Below are 14,941 nucleotides of genomic sequence, written 5' to 3' on the forward strand. Positions count from 1 at the left end.
AATGGATTCAGGGATCCTATTTATGTAGTGCAACACTGCAGACAGAGTGTAAATGTAAATGATGGAAGCAGACATGTGGACAAAAACTTGTCACTCATGTGGGGGACTGAGAACTTCCTAAAGTGCCTTTGCTGCTGAGGATAACAATGTGTAAATTATTTTCAGACATTTTCAGACACCCTGGTAGTTACTAGAGGGTTTAAGATCTATATAAAGTTTGAGTCCCTTGTACTACAAGTGCTCTATGATGTCTGTTCTGTAGTGTTTTTAATGTAGTGCTGTTTGCTCTAAAGCAGATTTATTGTTTCCTGAGCCACAGGCATACTTAAATCACTGCTGGTTGAAGTCACTTACAGAAAGGGCTGGGTTGGAAGGAATTGTAAAGAATATCTAGTTCCAATGCCATTGCCATGGGCAGAGCACTTCCCACTAGTCCAGGTTGCTCAAAGCCCCATCCAAGCTGGCCTTGAACACTTCTGTAACTTCTCTGGGCAACTCATTCCAGTGTCTCACCACCCTCACAGTGAAGAATTTCTTTCCAGTACATAACCTAAATATACCCTCTTTCAATTTAAAGCCATTTCCTCTTGTACTTTTCATTATATGTCCTTGTGAAAAGTCTGTCTCTAGCTCTCTTGTTGGTCTCCCCTTGGTACTGGAAGTTGCTGTAAGATCTCCTTCTCTTGTTCAGGATCCTGTCTTCATTGGACAAAGTGGTCTAGCCCCTCTAGTAATCATTGTGGCCTTCCTGGAATCCCTTCTGCAGGTCCACGTCCATCTTATGTTAACTAAGGCAAATAGCTTTCCCCATAGAGTACACCTGTCCTGGTAATGAGAACATGAATGAATTGTAGGTATGTGAGCCTTTATAATGTGTCTCTTTAATTTTTCTCTAAGCACATAAACATTTAAGTGAGGACCAAGACCTTGGCAAACTGGTAGATTTTGCGAGCAGGTTTAACTAGAGGACAATATTTTATTTGGAATTGGTGGTTACTGCACCAGTGCTTAGTGGAATCAAGGTCTAGGCACCTTAAAGTTCTGGTATTCTGAGGGAGGATGAAGGAATGTGAGCAAGGCAGGTGATGCTGTCTTGCCTTTGAGAAATCTGGGTGGTGACTTTAAGTGTCTTGCTCTTCTAGATGCTTTGTCTTTCTTATACATCACAGTTTATAATTGTGTCCTTGAGATAAAGGAGTTTTTTTGCTCTTGTGAACTTTAACTGTGTAAAATATTTAAGAAAAAAAATGCATAGTAGCACCTCTGGTAAAATTCTGGTAATAGTATCAGCTTCCTCTAAGCAAGTGATCTGTTTTAGGGATCATTTTTATATAGTTCTTGCAGAAAGGGCATTTATATCTTAACTGCAAAAAACCTTAATTTATAAAAATTTAGTGTATGACTAAATGCTAATCTATAAGTCACAATGTTCTGTTGATGCTAGGAACTGTAATATTTTCGTGGAAACATCTCACTACTTAATTTTTGCAAGAGATTCTCATTGCTTTTTTTTAGTCTGTTTTAATGGGTTTCTGTTCAGTAATATTTAATTTGCTGTGTTGAATCTCAGAGGGATTTAAGACTGATGTTTTATTGTGCATTACTGTAGGCTGTTACGTCATTTTTCCATCCCCACAGTCTTCAAGTGGGTAAATGTTACTTTCTCTGCTGATATTCCTGTTTAAAAATTTGATTATAAAATAACACAAGCTATTTTGTTACCTTGAAAAAAATTAGCTGTATCATGAAATATTTAGCACACAACTGTTAAAGCTATCTGGATTCTACTCATGCATATTCTACTAAGTTTTTTTTTTAGCTGATCACTGAACCTAACCCCACTTTTAATTAATATTTTTAATTATTCTGTTACTGAAAGACTAAGTTAGATTTGTCTTTGTTTGCAGAAAAAGCCACCTGAGTGTGCCAGGAAGTTAGAGAACAGCTGTCTTCTCAAATGAGTGAACAGTATTGATATTCCACACTCCTTTTTAAATGGTAAGTTGTTCAAGAGAGCTCTTGCTGAACATTCCTTGTCACTTACTTTGCATTTGTGTGACTCTGTTACAAATATCTTTGATGATTGTGATAAGTCCCTCAAACTGAAGACCAGTGATGAATTTTAGAAACTTGTCCAGAAGGTTTTGAGTTAGCCTTGGGAAGGAGGTTTATATTTTTTGATATATGAGGTTTATATTTTTGTAATGTTGATTAGGTCCTGAAACAAACATCAAAAGCATTGCTCACCCAGGAGACTGGTAGCATTTAAATACTAATCTTATTGTGTAGAAACCAGAATAAATTTACTTTATTCATGGTTGTTCATGAGATACTGGATTTATAAATTTGCATCTGTTAATTACTTTTACCCTGTATAATCTGTACTTTGTTGATGTATTGTCTAAGAGATTTAAACTAAATCTGCTGAAGTTGAATGTTTATTGGCATCAAAGTGCAAAGGATAATAAAAGATTTGTATTTATTGATATTAAATTAGCTGTTTAGGGAAATATTTCCCAGTCTCAGCTGCCCCACCCAACACCAGGGACCTTTAGTTAAGGATTATCTGTTGCATTGCTGGAAGAGTAGCACTTCCCTCACCGTGTGACATAAGAGGTGGGACGCACCTGGGGGTGCTAATGAAGGACTGCTGGCAAAGTGCGGACAATTTTGTTACAATAAGTAGAGCTGATAAGTGTGTGCATGTGTGTGTTTGCAGGGAACTGCAGCTTGCTGGCATCTGCAGTGGGAGAGAGAAAGCTTTTGAGCAGGGGAAGAAGCTGAAGAGCAGATTTGTTGTTCTTCCTTCTGAGAGGGTGAGGTTAAAAGTAGTATTAGCTACCTGTAGGAGAGACTGTTTTCTTCCTGCATTGTACCCCACAGTGCTACCTTTGCCGGAAACCATGGCCAGCCTTGCTTCAAGGTCTGTGAGAAACAGTAAAGTATGCAGCAGTGCTTTAGGAGACTGTTGTTTAGGATACTGTTCTCCTGTGTCCTAGAGCTGATTGTCTATAACCCTGCCTATGATCCTTTGGCACACTTTTTCCCTCAGCTGAAATTCACTTTTGCTTATTTCAGTTTTGAGTTCTGAAGATATGCTTGATGATACTCAAGATGCTTTTCAGCATATATGTTTTGAACGAGATTGCACTTCCAGTTAGGAAAAAGAAGAATTCTAGAAAATGTGTGCATTCACAATTTCAAGTAGGAAACTGTTTTGAGGAATGAAGGCATAAGGAAGCAATATGGTGCACACAGGAGTGGGAGGGTTATGGTTACAACTTTTGAAGGAGAAGGGTGAAAGAAAACCCACTCTTTCCCCCTTTACCTCTCTTGCATTACCCATTAAATGAAAAGGTAAAACAATGGTTGTATACTGAAATAATTTGGAAAAAAAATATCTTGCTTAAATGTCAAAAGCGGTGGAATTGTGTCAGGGAATGTAAGTAGTCTGCAAAAAAAAAAAAAAGGTAAATCAAGTGGACATATTCAAGATTGAAAATATGCCTTACTACTAGATTAATAGATCAGCATATTGCTTATTATTTAACAAAGCAGTGAATGTTACAGCACTGTTACATTTCACTTGCTTTTCTTGCTGCATGGCAACATCATTGCTTTTATTCACAGGGAGCTAGAGAAATTAGTTACTACAGGAATAAGAACCTTGGTTTTGGAATATTTTATCTAGGTTATATTCATTAATAAAACTTCAGAAATTATTTTGAGATATTTGCTGTTCACTCTCAGTGCAGTTTTATCAAGTATTTCCTGTTTCTTTGTGCAGTTTAAGCCAAACTTTCATGTAGAGTTTAATTGAAGTGTCAAGCGTTTAACTAGTCTGGAGTTTAATGTAACAGATGGGTGTATAAAGATAATGCTGAACATACTGGAAAATATCAACCTTTAAGTTTTTTAAAAAAATATTAAAATCTAATTCTAGTAAATAAATTCTAATTTTTGGTTGAACATTGTTCATTCATGTATCACAAACATTCAGATTGTACATAAAATTTGGAAACTACCGGATCAATAAAATGAGAAACTTGTACTTAAAATATAGGTTGATTTCTACAGAAATGTAGTATATTTTCTTTTTAAATTTCTATTCAAAGAATTTCACTTACAAGTCATAATAAAAATTTAAACAGCTTAATTCACCTGTTCTGTATGCAGGGTAAGGCATTTGAATTTGAAATCAAGTCACTGATTTTGTCACTTGGATTATCATTGTGCCTTGTCTCGCTTCTCTGGATTTCCTACTGTTTTGCTAATAAAAATGCCCCCAAAAGTTGTCAGTGGTGATAAAAACACTATATTAAATGTTTGTACAAGTTGCTGATTGCTTAAAATGCCATACTGTGTGAGTAGCATGCACTGGCTTTTCTAAATGACTGTTATAAACCTACAACACTATGGTACAAAAGTGTCTTCCACAAAGAAAGTTAGAGAGCATGGAGTGAGGAATAAAATACCAGATGTAGGGCTTGAAAACAGCCTCTGATGCTTACTAGCCTCAGCTGTCAATTCAGTAGACTACCAGAAGAATTCGTTTGTCATCGCATACAAGCAGTTCTAAGAAATACACCTTTACACATAGTTTGGCAGATAAAAATACTGTACATTCAGTTACATGTTTTGAAAAGAGATGTTAAAACTATGTTTGTGATTGCTGCGTGGATAATACTCTTCCAGTCTTTAGAAATATTTTTATTGGGAAAATAGTGTGGATATTTTTAGTCAGGGTTAAACCAAATTTATGTGCCAAGACTTTTGCCTGTACTGTCTGACTCTTCAGTCATGTAACCTGCATCCTTTAACCTTCATGGCTGCTAAATTATAGAATTACTTAGTAAGTTAAATATTTTATTTAAAACAAACCATTAAGAATAGTCCCCTGAAAGAAGTAAGCTTTTCAGAATGGGACAGACTGAGTGTGAAAAGTAGGTTGGGCAGGAGAGAAATAGTGTCTGGAGAATGGTGGAAGGTTTTTGGACTACTAGACCAGCCAAAACTGCAGATCACTAATTGCATAGCAGTGGGTGGGGGGAGTAGGAGGACAGTGTTTTTCCAGTGGTCTCCCGGGGTGGAAAAAGACCTATGAGAAAGGCCAGAAGTATTGCAGAATTCTTACATTACAAATGGTGAAGCCAAAATGAGGTGGAACTGGTTTTGGGAGAGACTGACTTAAAACAGGATAGAGAAGTGATCACAGATTTTGATCTTCAGTCACATGCATTTTTGATTAACTTTTTCTTGTTTTCTGTCCAGTTTTGATGTTAGGAGAGGCTGAATATTTGTGCTTAGCTTTTGCCTCTTTGGGGTTAAACTCTTTTCAGTATGCACTTATTTACATTTTGGACTTCACTGCATGGAGTTGGATTAAATTGCAGCCTGGCAAAATGGGTTTGATGTTAGCAAATTTCTTCTCTTTGTGTATTAAAACTGATGTCTGCACTGTGAGAGCCTTAGCACGCTCATCACATTTAGAAATAGACTTTGTTATCACTGTCTGAAACTGGGAAATTTTCACTTCTGCAAATAAATGCAATCATTGGCCTCTTCTCTGAACTTTTCTGTGATTGGCATCGTAATAACTTCCCTCTGAATTATGCAGCAAGTGCACAGGGATCTGCTTGAAGATGAGGTTTAAATCTTGGTTGCCTGTGCAATGATTAAATAAATCAGCTTCTAAATTTAACTGATGTAGTTAAATTACTTCTTGAACTGTGTGTCGATTAGTCTCTAATGGGTTGATTTTTTCCATATGTGCTTGTAATCTATGTAGATTACATTGATTACTTTAAAGTGTAGTTAAGAGCAATGTAAGTATCGATAGGTTTGTTACATAATTTGGTGGGGTGTCTGGAAGATCTGTGTAATCATAGATAACTTAAAATTACAGTCTTTGAGAGTTGGTGTTTGTGCCTACAGTCACCCTGAAAGTCCATAAGAACAAACTGGTCTCCAGTCACAACAGGTTTTGCTTGGTTTGATGTGATTCTCAGCCTCAGGAAGGTTGCCAACAACCACAGCATTGCCCCTGGAGCCTCATCACAGAGATAGCAATAGCAGTCCTTTTTCTGTTCAGCAGCCAGCTGGTCACAGCTGTAGTTAAGAAATCTATTCCTCTTGGATTGGGGGATCTCATCAGCTCAATGGGTTTTAAACTAATAATTGCATTTCACAGGAGAAGATTTTATCACCAGTGCAACAGCACTGCTGTGAGGGAGGCAAGTTTAGAATAGGTTCACTTCAGAATTCAGCATCTTTCTTTGTTTCTGTTGTATATTTAAAGAAAAACAAAAGCATCCTGAATATTGACATGCCAGGATTTCATTCCCCCTCCCTGCCATTGTAGTCACTTCAACATGTTTATGTTCAAAATCTACTTAATAGTGTTAAGAGTGAACATCTAGGAAATCTTTTTGTTCAAAGCAATTTAATCATAGGAAATATATGGAAAGTGTTTTGATCCAGTATGCAAACTATTTTAAGGCAAACTCATGGCAAAGTGCACTACTAACCACTGTGGAACTGGAGGGGTGAAAAATATCAGTTGGGTTTTTCTTTCTTTGGAAATAGGTGCTGTAATTGATTTTCAGCTGCTTTAAGTTTACAAGAGACTGCTGTGATCATCAGGATCTAGATGGCTGCCCTTTCTTTTTTAAATTCAGGAATAAAATTAAAGCATACTTCATCTATACTCATTGCACTGTTATACTTTTACTTGTAAATAAAACATTAACATTTAAAGCTTCCTCATTTATTATTTGGTTTGTGTATTTCACGGAATGGGTCAGGTTAGATGGGACCACAGTGGGGCATCTGGTTCAACCTCCCTGCTCAAGCAGGGCCATCCCAGAGCATGTGGCACAGGGTTGTGTCCAGATGGTTCTTGGATATCTCTAGTGAGGGAGACTCCACACCCTCTCTGGGCATTCTGTTCCAGTGTGCAATCACTGCACACTAAAGAAGTCCTTCCTCATGTTCAGGTGAAACTTCCTGTGCATCTGTTTCTGGCAATTGCCTCTTGTCTTGCTTGACACCACTGAGAAGAGCCTTCAAGATAAAACAGACTGCCCTGAAGTTACCTGGTTGCAACTACAAGGTAGCCTCAGCTATGCATTAATGTCATTGATGTCTCCTTATACTCAAAAAATAGAGCACTGAGTCTTTGCAGATAGCTACCTGGTCTGTAATCTGTCAGCATTTAGTAAGCTAGGGGCATTTTCCTTATTGTTTGGGGAGAAGCAGCATTTATTTCTGAGGGTTTGTGGAAAGAGTTGACATGCTATGGAGTGTGTTGGAAGGATTTTCATATTCAAAGAAGAACACAGCCTTTGAATAGGATGTTTTACACTGACAGTGGGAGGGGAGTTTGTAATGTCTCTGGGGAGTGGATAGGAAAAGGGAGGAGCAGTTACCCAGTCCCATTCTTTTAGTTACTGGACTCTTCTGAGAATAAGAAACAGTCTTTGAAATCTGTCTCTGAATAGTAAACAGTTTAAATTATTTAAAAAAATAAAAACAAATGTTTTGTACCAAATAGGGCTTGTTGGCAAACACTGGATTATAAAACTGCAGGGGTGAAAAGGTAGTCAAAAGGATTAGTTTATATATCTTCTCTTAGCTACCAATGCCTCCAACTCTTGCTAGACCAGCTGGCAGCTTCCAGAGAAACAGTGAGACATGGCATTGCAGAAGTGAAGTGTGGAGAGCAGAGTCCAGGTTAGTAGAGGAAAGTGGCTGTAGGGCACGTGAAGGACACAAATCTTGGTTGCTGTGTTGGCAACTGGGATGTCAAATATGCACAAAGCAGTGGTGCTGGATATGAAGGAGGAGATAAAGCACTAGCAGCAGGACTCCTATAAAGGAGAAGGTTGGACTGTGGCTCTAAAATATGGGCAGGGCATCTTATCATCAATATAAAACTGAGTGGCTTCAGGTGTTTGGCTGCGGAATGCTGATAGATGCAATTGGGAAATATGAATGTGATCAGTTCAACATGCAATCTACCTGTTTGCATTTTATGACTAGTGATTAATGGTAAACAGGTAAAGAAATACTCTGCTCTCTATGATTTACAAGATCAATATAATCAATTGGATTAAATTTGGATTGTAGATTGAAAACATAGAGAAAATGGTTCCTTAATTTTTTCAATGGTTTGTCCTTGATTCTCTTAGTCTCTTGGAAAAGAAAAAAGGGACCTTCACAATTCACCTGGAGCTAAGGGCAACTACTTTTCTTGAGATGTGATGGTACCTTTCATCAGATAAGTGACTTCTTGTTCCTGAGAAGAGGACACTAATTTTTGTCTTGAGTTGCTACCCACGCTTCTGTTTCAGAGTACTGTGTATTTATTAAAAAGTATGTATTTAATATTTCATTCTCTAAAAATAAAATTGGCCTTAAATATTTATGAGTATATGCTGCTTGTTTCTTTTTATAAACAAACTACGGAAATCAATGTATACCAGGTTAGCATTCAGTAAAAGCATGTTTTTCAGAAAGAGATGGAAAGGATATAGACATAAATGACTTCTGTGGCTAACATAAGCAGAATTTGTAATGCACACATGGGGATATCTGTTTTCTTCTGTTCAGTAAATTTTTTGTTGACCTACTCAGAGTTTGTTGGGATGCCTACATGATTTTGGGAAATGTGTCAGCAGGAAGTTCCTGAAAATTGCAAGAGTTGTGAGCTCTTTAGTGTCATTCGTTTGTGTTGCTACTAATAAGACTGGGACTAGAGAGAATGACTTCTGAGCAGCAGCTGAAGGTACTGTATGTAATCTTCAGGAAGAGGGTACCTTATTCCGTCTACAGCTTCCTTGTGAGGGGGGTGGAAAGGGAGGTGCTGATGCAGCCTATGTCAGATGTCCAGTGACAAGATGCAAGGTAATGACATAAAGCTGCATCAGGGAAGTTTAGGTTGGATGTTAGGGAAAAGTTGTTCACTGAGAGTTGTGGTCAAGCACTGGAACCAGCTCTACAGGAAAGTGGTTGTGACCCCAAACCTGTCAGTTCAAGAAGCATTTGGACGACACTTTTAAGTACTTGGATTAACTTTGGGCTTGCCTGTGTGGTCAGGAGCTGAACTATCATCACAGGTCCTTTCCAACTCAGTATATTCTATGACCTAAGTAAAATTCTTCTAATCTGACAGTGTTGGTGCCATTTCTTGTAGGAAAAAGTTGCTAGTCTTTCAGCCTTGTTATCTTGTCACTTGTGCTTAGCTTGCTGTTCATCTACACAACCAAACACTGTAACTGGGTATGAAATGGGAGTTCAGCTTGAATTGCTTTGTTTTTTTATGTTTTTTTCTTTTGTCCTGAAGCAGACTGAGTGCTTTCACTATCACTTCCATGCTCTTAGATATAAGGACAGTAATTCCATAAACTGCTTTGACTTCTTTCCCCTGGATTAGATTTTTGCTGACTTCCAATCTGATTCCAGCATGAGAAGCAGCTCAGCCAGGAGCAGCAGCTATAATAGCACTAATGTTGAAACAGGAATGGGAAAAGGAATCTATTTAATTTAATCAAGGAGTTGTTAGCTTGCAGCTGTCTTAAAAAGCACAACTTTAAGTGGAGTAGATCTTAAGGCAGTGACTGGATTTTGCTTCTGAGAAGGAGACATAACTCATCTTGTGGTTGAAACATTTGTTGCTAAGTATTGATGTGATCTGTGTCCAATTTCTGATCCTTCTACAGGCCTTGATGATGCTGACCAGCACACAAGTGGCTCTTGTGTTGCTCAGCAGTATAAATGAGATGCTGCTTCTTGCCTTTCTTATGCTTGGAGAGTAAATTTAATGTCAGGGAGTACAGATACTGTAGGAGTGAAGGTATTGGGTAACCTTACTGTAATAGGCTTGATTATGCTCCTTGGCAGTTGCAGCCTTGCTAGGTTTAGGCAGTCTGTTCCTCTTTCAGTGGGTTTTATTTGGCTCTATTGCGAGGATTTTGCTGTATGTTTGACTGACAGTAAGGAAGATGAGATCCTTCCCAAAGGATTGCGAGGCTGAGTGCATTATGGGGGAGTGAGAGGATCAAGGTAGCTCTGACTCCTGTAGCCTTCATTTGTAAGTATTGGAGGGACGCAAAATTAAAAAAAAACTGTGACATATTTTCAGCCCTAAGATGGTTCTTTTTCTTTCTAACCTGTATTTGCCTCTCGTCTTCCATCTTGTCCTGACAAAATTCAAACAAAATAAAACTACTCTTTCTCAGCCTTTATATAGAAAATTAAAGCATGATGAAACAACATTGTAGGATGTATTATGCTGTAGATTTGGTTTGGATCCAGGATTATATTTATGATGCAAATTCCCCATATGTGAAGTATATGAACTCTTTCAGATGAGCATAAAACCAAAACGTTGTCTCTAGGGGCATATGTGACAGTGTCAGCATCTGATGGTCCAAGGATTGGGAGAGCACTAGCTTGCAACAAACAAGCTAGCTTTTTGTTTCCCTACAAAAAAGAGTGTATACAAGATGGACTCAGGATCATCACCAGCAGCTATTCTGCTCTGAAGGTGCTTATGCCCTATTTTACCACACAACTTGCTAATGTAGTCTCTGAAGTCTTTGAACATCCCCAGAGGCTCACAGGTGAACACCTCGGTGGCTCATGCTGTTCTTTGTTGTGGACTCCATGTATTTTGATGATTTGTGCTTTTATTATTCTATGTAAAGAGTGTTTTCCTCCAAGCTCACACTTAGCATTCACCCACTCTTGGCATTGACTAAAAGAAGAGAGTTACAGACATAGCTATAAATCATTGTGATGCTTTCAAGTACTCAGGTTCTGAAATTTCATAGTTCCTTATAAAGCTAAGTTTACATTTTCAAGTCATATTTATATATATGTGTCTTGAAGAAAGACAGACAAAAGGTTCCACAAGGTGTATTTTAATGCACTGATTTGAAATATAGGAATAAAGCAGATTTAAATAATTTAGTATTATCATTGATAACCTCTGCATCCTCAGTAATCTTAGCTGTGATTTGATGATTTTTAGCTAGGAGAAAAAGTTGCCTAAGCCTCTTCTTAGTGATTATTTGAACATGGTAAGAATGTACAAGCTTTTTTTCATTGAAGCTGGTTTCTGGAGCACTTCTATCCTGCCAGCTCCATGGAGATGTGTTGATACAATGCCAGATTTCATGGAACACAACTTTCTTTCCAGCCTTCAAGTGTTGAAAGGGGATTTTTACAGAAGACTAACTGCTAAATTCTGTCTGAGACTCACTATGGTTTTACAGTAGCTTATTTGTCTCACAATGGGAGTTACTGTATGTGTAATGAGGAGATCTCTTTAATGCTGAAAATGAGGTTTTGTATGCCAGTGTTACTGTATCAAAGCATGTTACTTGTAGTACTGGCTGACACTGATTTTAGCTTTAACACCTCCCCCCCCAAGAAAACTCCAACAAAAATACCCCAAAAATAAACAAACAAACAAAAAAAACCCTCCAAAAACACCAAAAACCCCATAAAACTCCAACACAAAATGCTACTAAAACTTCAGAACAGCAGAAAAAGAAAAATCTGAGGCCAGCATTATATGTTGAATTATGAAGAAGGTAACGGTGGGCAGAACCTTGACAACTGAATTTGTGATCCTAGCAAGAGAGAGGATCTGTCACAAAAGAGTCAGAAACACCAAGAGAGGATGTTTTGTACCTGCTTACAGTCTTAGTGTGCCTTACATATCAATAACAAATATATCAAGTGTGTTTAGATTTAATTTTTTTACTGCAGCTCCATTTCTCTTAGTATTCTGTTTATGGTGAGAGGTACAAATGGATATCTGCCCAGGTAAATTAGTTTTGAAAAAATGTCTTCAGTATTGATAAGGACAGGAAAAAGGAGTATGATCTGTCTTGATTTCTGCTGGACCCATGTTACTCACTTGTGATTCAGTTGTTGGGGTGCAGGGAGCTCCTGCACTTCTGATAACTGGATGTTCTGCTGTCATCTGTAACTGTTACTATTTCATTTTATGAACTGAAAAATTACACATTGCTTATTTCTCATGGGTCAAGCAGGAATGATTTCTGTGATTAACATGAAGATGTTAACTGTGTGGAAGAGAGTGAGGAAGATTAGCTGGAAGAGGGAAATAGCATCCTTAGTGCTTGGTTACTGTGCACAGGCAGATAATGTATAGGAAAGACATAAAATGCATCCCCACTGTGAGAAAGTCTGTGACCAGAGCTCAGCCTTCCTTAGGCATCAGAGTGAAATAACCACAACACAAAAAACTGTATTAACAGGGGACCTTGATAAGGCTGCTTGAGGTTTGTGGTGATTTTTTGGGGGGTGGTGGGTTGGTGTTTTTGTGTTATTTTTCTTTGGGTTTTTTTAATTTTTATTTTTACGATTGTCTTGAGTGTTGCTTTCTGTCACTCATAGTATCTTTCTTGATTTATACACCAGTCCTTGATCACATGGCACTTTGTGATAATGCTGTACTATAGTAGTTACCAGAAGATGGACTTCATGTGAACAGATGGCACACTTGGCTCAGGATAAAAATAGTTGAGAATTTTCAATTCTAAGTGAATTGGATCAGCTGTTGGATCCAGACACAAAATATTTAGTTCAGTTTTTCCATGAAAGCACCCAAAATAAATCTGGTTTTCCCCTATACAGACTAGTTGCCATTTTCAGGTTTCTGATCTATAGGTAAAGTCAAGTGTTGGTAGGAGTGTCAAAATCAGGAAAATTTGTGATGTAGGTGTAAAGCTTCACCTTGAGGAACTCCAGGAATGTTGCTTTAGTTTGTAATAACTTAAATCTTCATGGGCTGTCCATGTGTTTCCTGACACATGCCAGAAAATTTCTGCTGCTGTTGTGTGGCTGTTCAGACATTGGATATTGAAGTTGCTTTGACTGCAAGGTATTTTAAGGATTCTGATACGTAGTGTGGTAGCCTGAAAAAAGCGTAATTGCAGGTGTTTCCCAGTGGTAAAGTCTTTCCTGCCTGGTGAGAATTGGGAGTGGAGGAGGTTTGTTGGGAGTAGAGGTGGAGAAAGTATCATGGCAATTCAACATTAATCTTAAGTGCTTTTTCTTTTGCTGTTTGACCTACATTATTGCTCTCTTCCATCATCTCTGTGTGTGATATGTATAATAAATGTGTATAAATTGCATGTATATATATAGAACATAAACATAAATGGAGTGTACTTGTGTGCATATGCATATATGACATCCAGAGGGTTTCTTGTGCAGAAAAGAGCTATAAGAAAACTTGACACTTCACTGTGACATTTTAAATTTTGCATTAATTGAATTATGTGAAAATGTAACACTTCCATGTGACATTTTAGATCAGCTGCTGGGAGTAAAAGATTTTAAGAACAGATTTTTTTTCCCCCAGAAAAATCCTGTTTTAAAAGGTTTTTCGTGGTGAATATTAGATATGGGAAATGGGGAACACTGTGTATTGCCATAAAATGGATACTATTTGACAAAAAATTGAATCCTTAATCCCTTTTTTACTTTCCCTTCCAGTTTAAGGTTAATTTGAGTTCTGAAAAACAAATTACTGAATTTGCTTCTGGTTTAGCTTGAGGTCATTGGAGGATCTGAATGGTGTGTTGTCCCTGCAGGAGGGCTCCTGAGGCCTCACCAGGTGGCCTTTATTGCATGGACTGTGACCCAGACAGTTATTTCGAGCACTTTAAATCCAGTAAGGCTCTGTTAAATGGGATCAATGTAAGTCAGCAAGCCTAGCTGCATCTTAGGTTTTCTTTATATAATCAAGGCATTTGCTTGTGATAACCCTTGCTGTTTGTGAAGGAGGACAGCTGGGACAAATGTACTTTAAATGGTCTGCAGGAGTTATTTCTAATTATTGTTGTCTAAAACACTAAGAAAAGGCTTGTTTACGGTTGCAGACTTTCAGTATTTTATTACAAGTTCTTCCAGCATCAAATTGTCTGAAGCAGTGTCAAGAAATTATAGGATAATGGTTCTTGTCAAAGACTTTTTCCACTTCATGGTAGTGTAAATAGAATGTGACTGTATATAACTCTAAACTATCAAAAGAATGTGCATCAGATAACCAAAACAGGCTTAAAGTAAGCACTACAAGGTGCTTAATGCCATCATTCAAGAGACAATTGAAACAGTCATACTTACAGTAGTTTCTCAGTGGTGTATCCTAAATTGGGACACGAAAAGCTGTGCTTTGTCTTATTAGTTTAATTGTCAGCTGAAGAAGGAGTTTGTTTGTAATGATGCTTTTTGGACTGCAGTAGGTTGGTAGGGAACAAAGAAATTTCATTCAGGTGATGGTATGGTTAATTGTTAATTAAGTACCAATGTTTATTCAATAGCAGATCTCTTGGTTATGCCATGTTTTTAAATTTTTTTTAAATTATTGTTTGTTGCTTTGTGGTATTACTATGCTAGAAAAATGAACAGGTACTAAACAAGTGGGAATGACTAGTATTGCAGTACACAGCAAGTTACTTGAACCATGATTTACTTTTAAGGCTTAATTTATTTTAGCCAATTAAGGCTTAATTTATTTTATGGGAATACTTCTGGGTTTTGAGATAGTGGCCTATAGACATTTTCTAAACTGTCTGGGCTGCTGAGTTTTGCTGTGGAAAGTGAGAATTGTGTGGCTCTGTCTGCATAACGAACTCTGCTCACATCTGATTAAGATCCAAGCCTGTTTCCAGATGACATCTGGAAACATTTTGACCTGCTAGTGGAGGGCTTTTCGTGACCTAATTAGCTCGGTGTTAGAACTAGCTCTTTGCTGCTTTGTGATTTTGTTCCTTTTGACTTCATCTGGTATATACTTCTCACTGGATGTTACCATGTAGGGTACTAAAGGTCAAAACAAAATTAGATTTTACAATCTGCTGCTCTTCCAGTCAGTGTTTCAGTACTTCTAAATTTTCATACA

The 14,941-nt window shown here is 37.7% G+C and overlaps 1 protein-coding gene across 2 annotated transcripts in view; it reads left to right on the forward strand.

Annotated features, from left to right (window-relative positions):
- Positions 1-14,941, forward strand: part of WASF3 (WASP family member 3) — a 67,578-nt gene that overhangs the window by 17,042 nt on the left and 35,595 nt on the right. For both annotated transcript variants that reach the window (XM_053936298.1, XM_053936297.1), the window contains exon 2: positions 1,908-1,998. The gene's annotated coding sequence lies outside the window, so the exon portion shown is untranslated. The remainder of the gene's footprint in view (positions 1-1,907; positions 1,999-14,941) is intronic.

Source organism: Vidua chalybeata, chromosome 2, assembly GCF_026979565.1.
Source record: "Vidua chalybeata isolate OUT-0048 chromosome 2, bVidCha1 merged haplotype, whole genome shotgun sequence".
Lineage (NCBI taxonomy): Eukaryota > Metazoa > Chordata > Aves > Passeriformes > Viduidae > Vidua > Vidua chalybeata.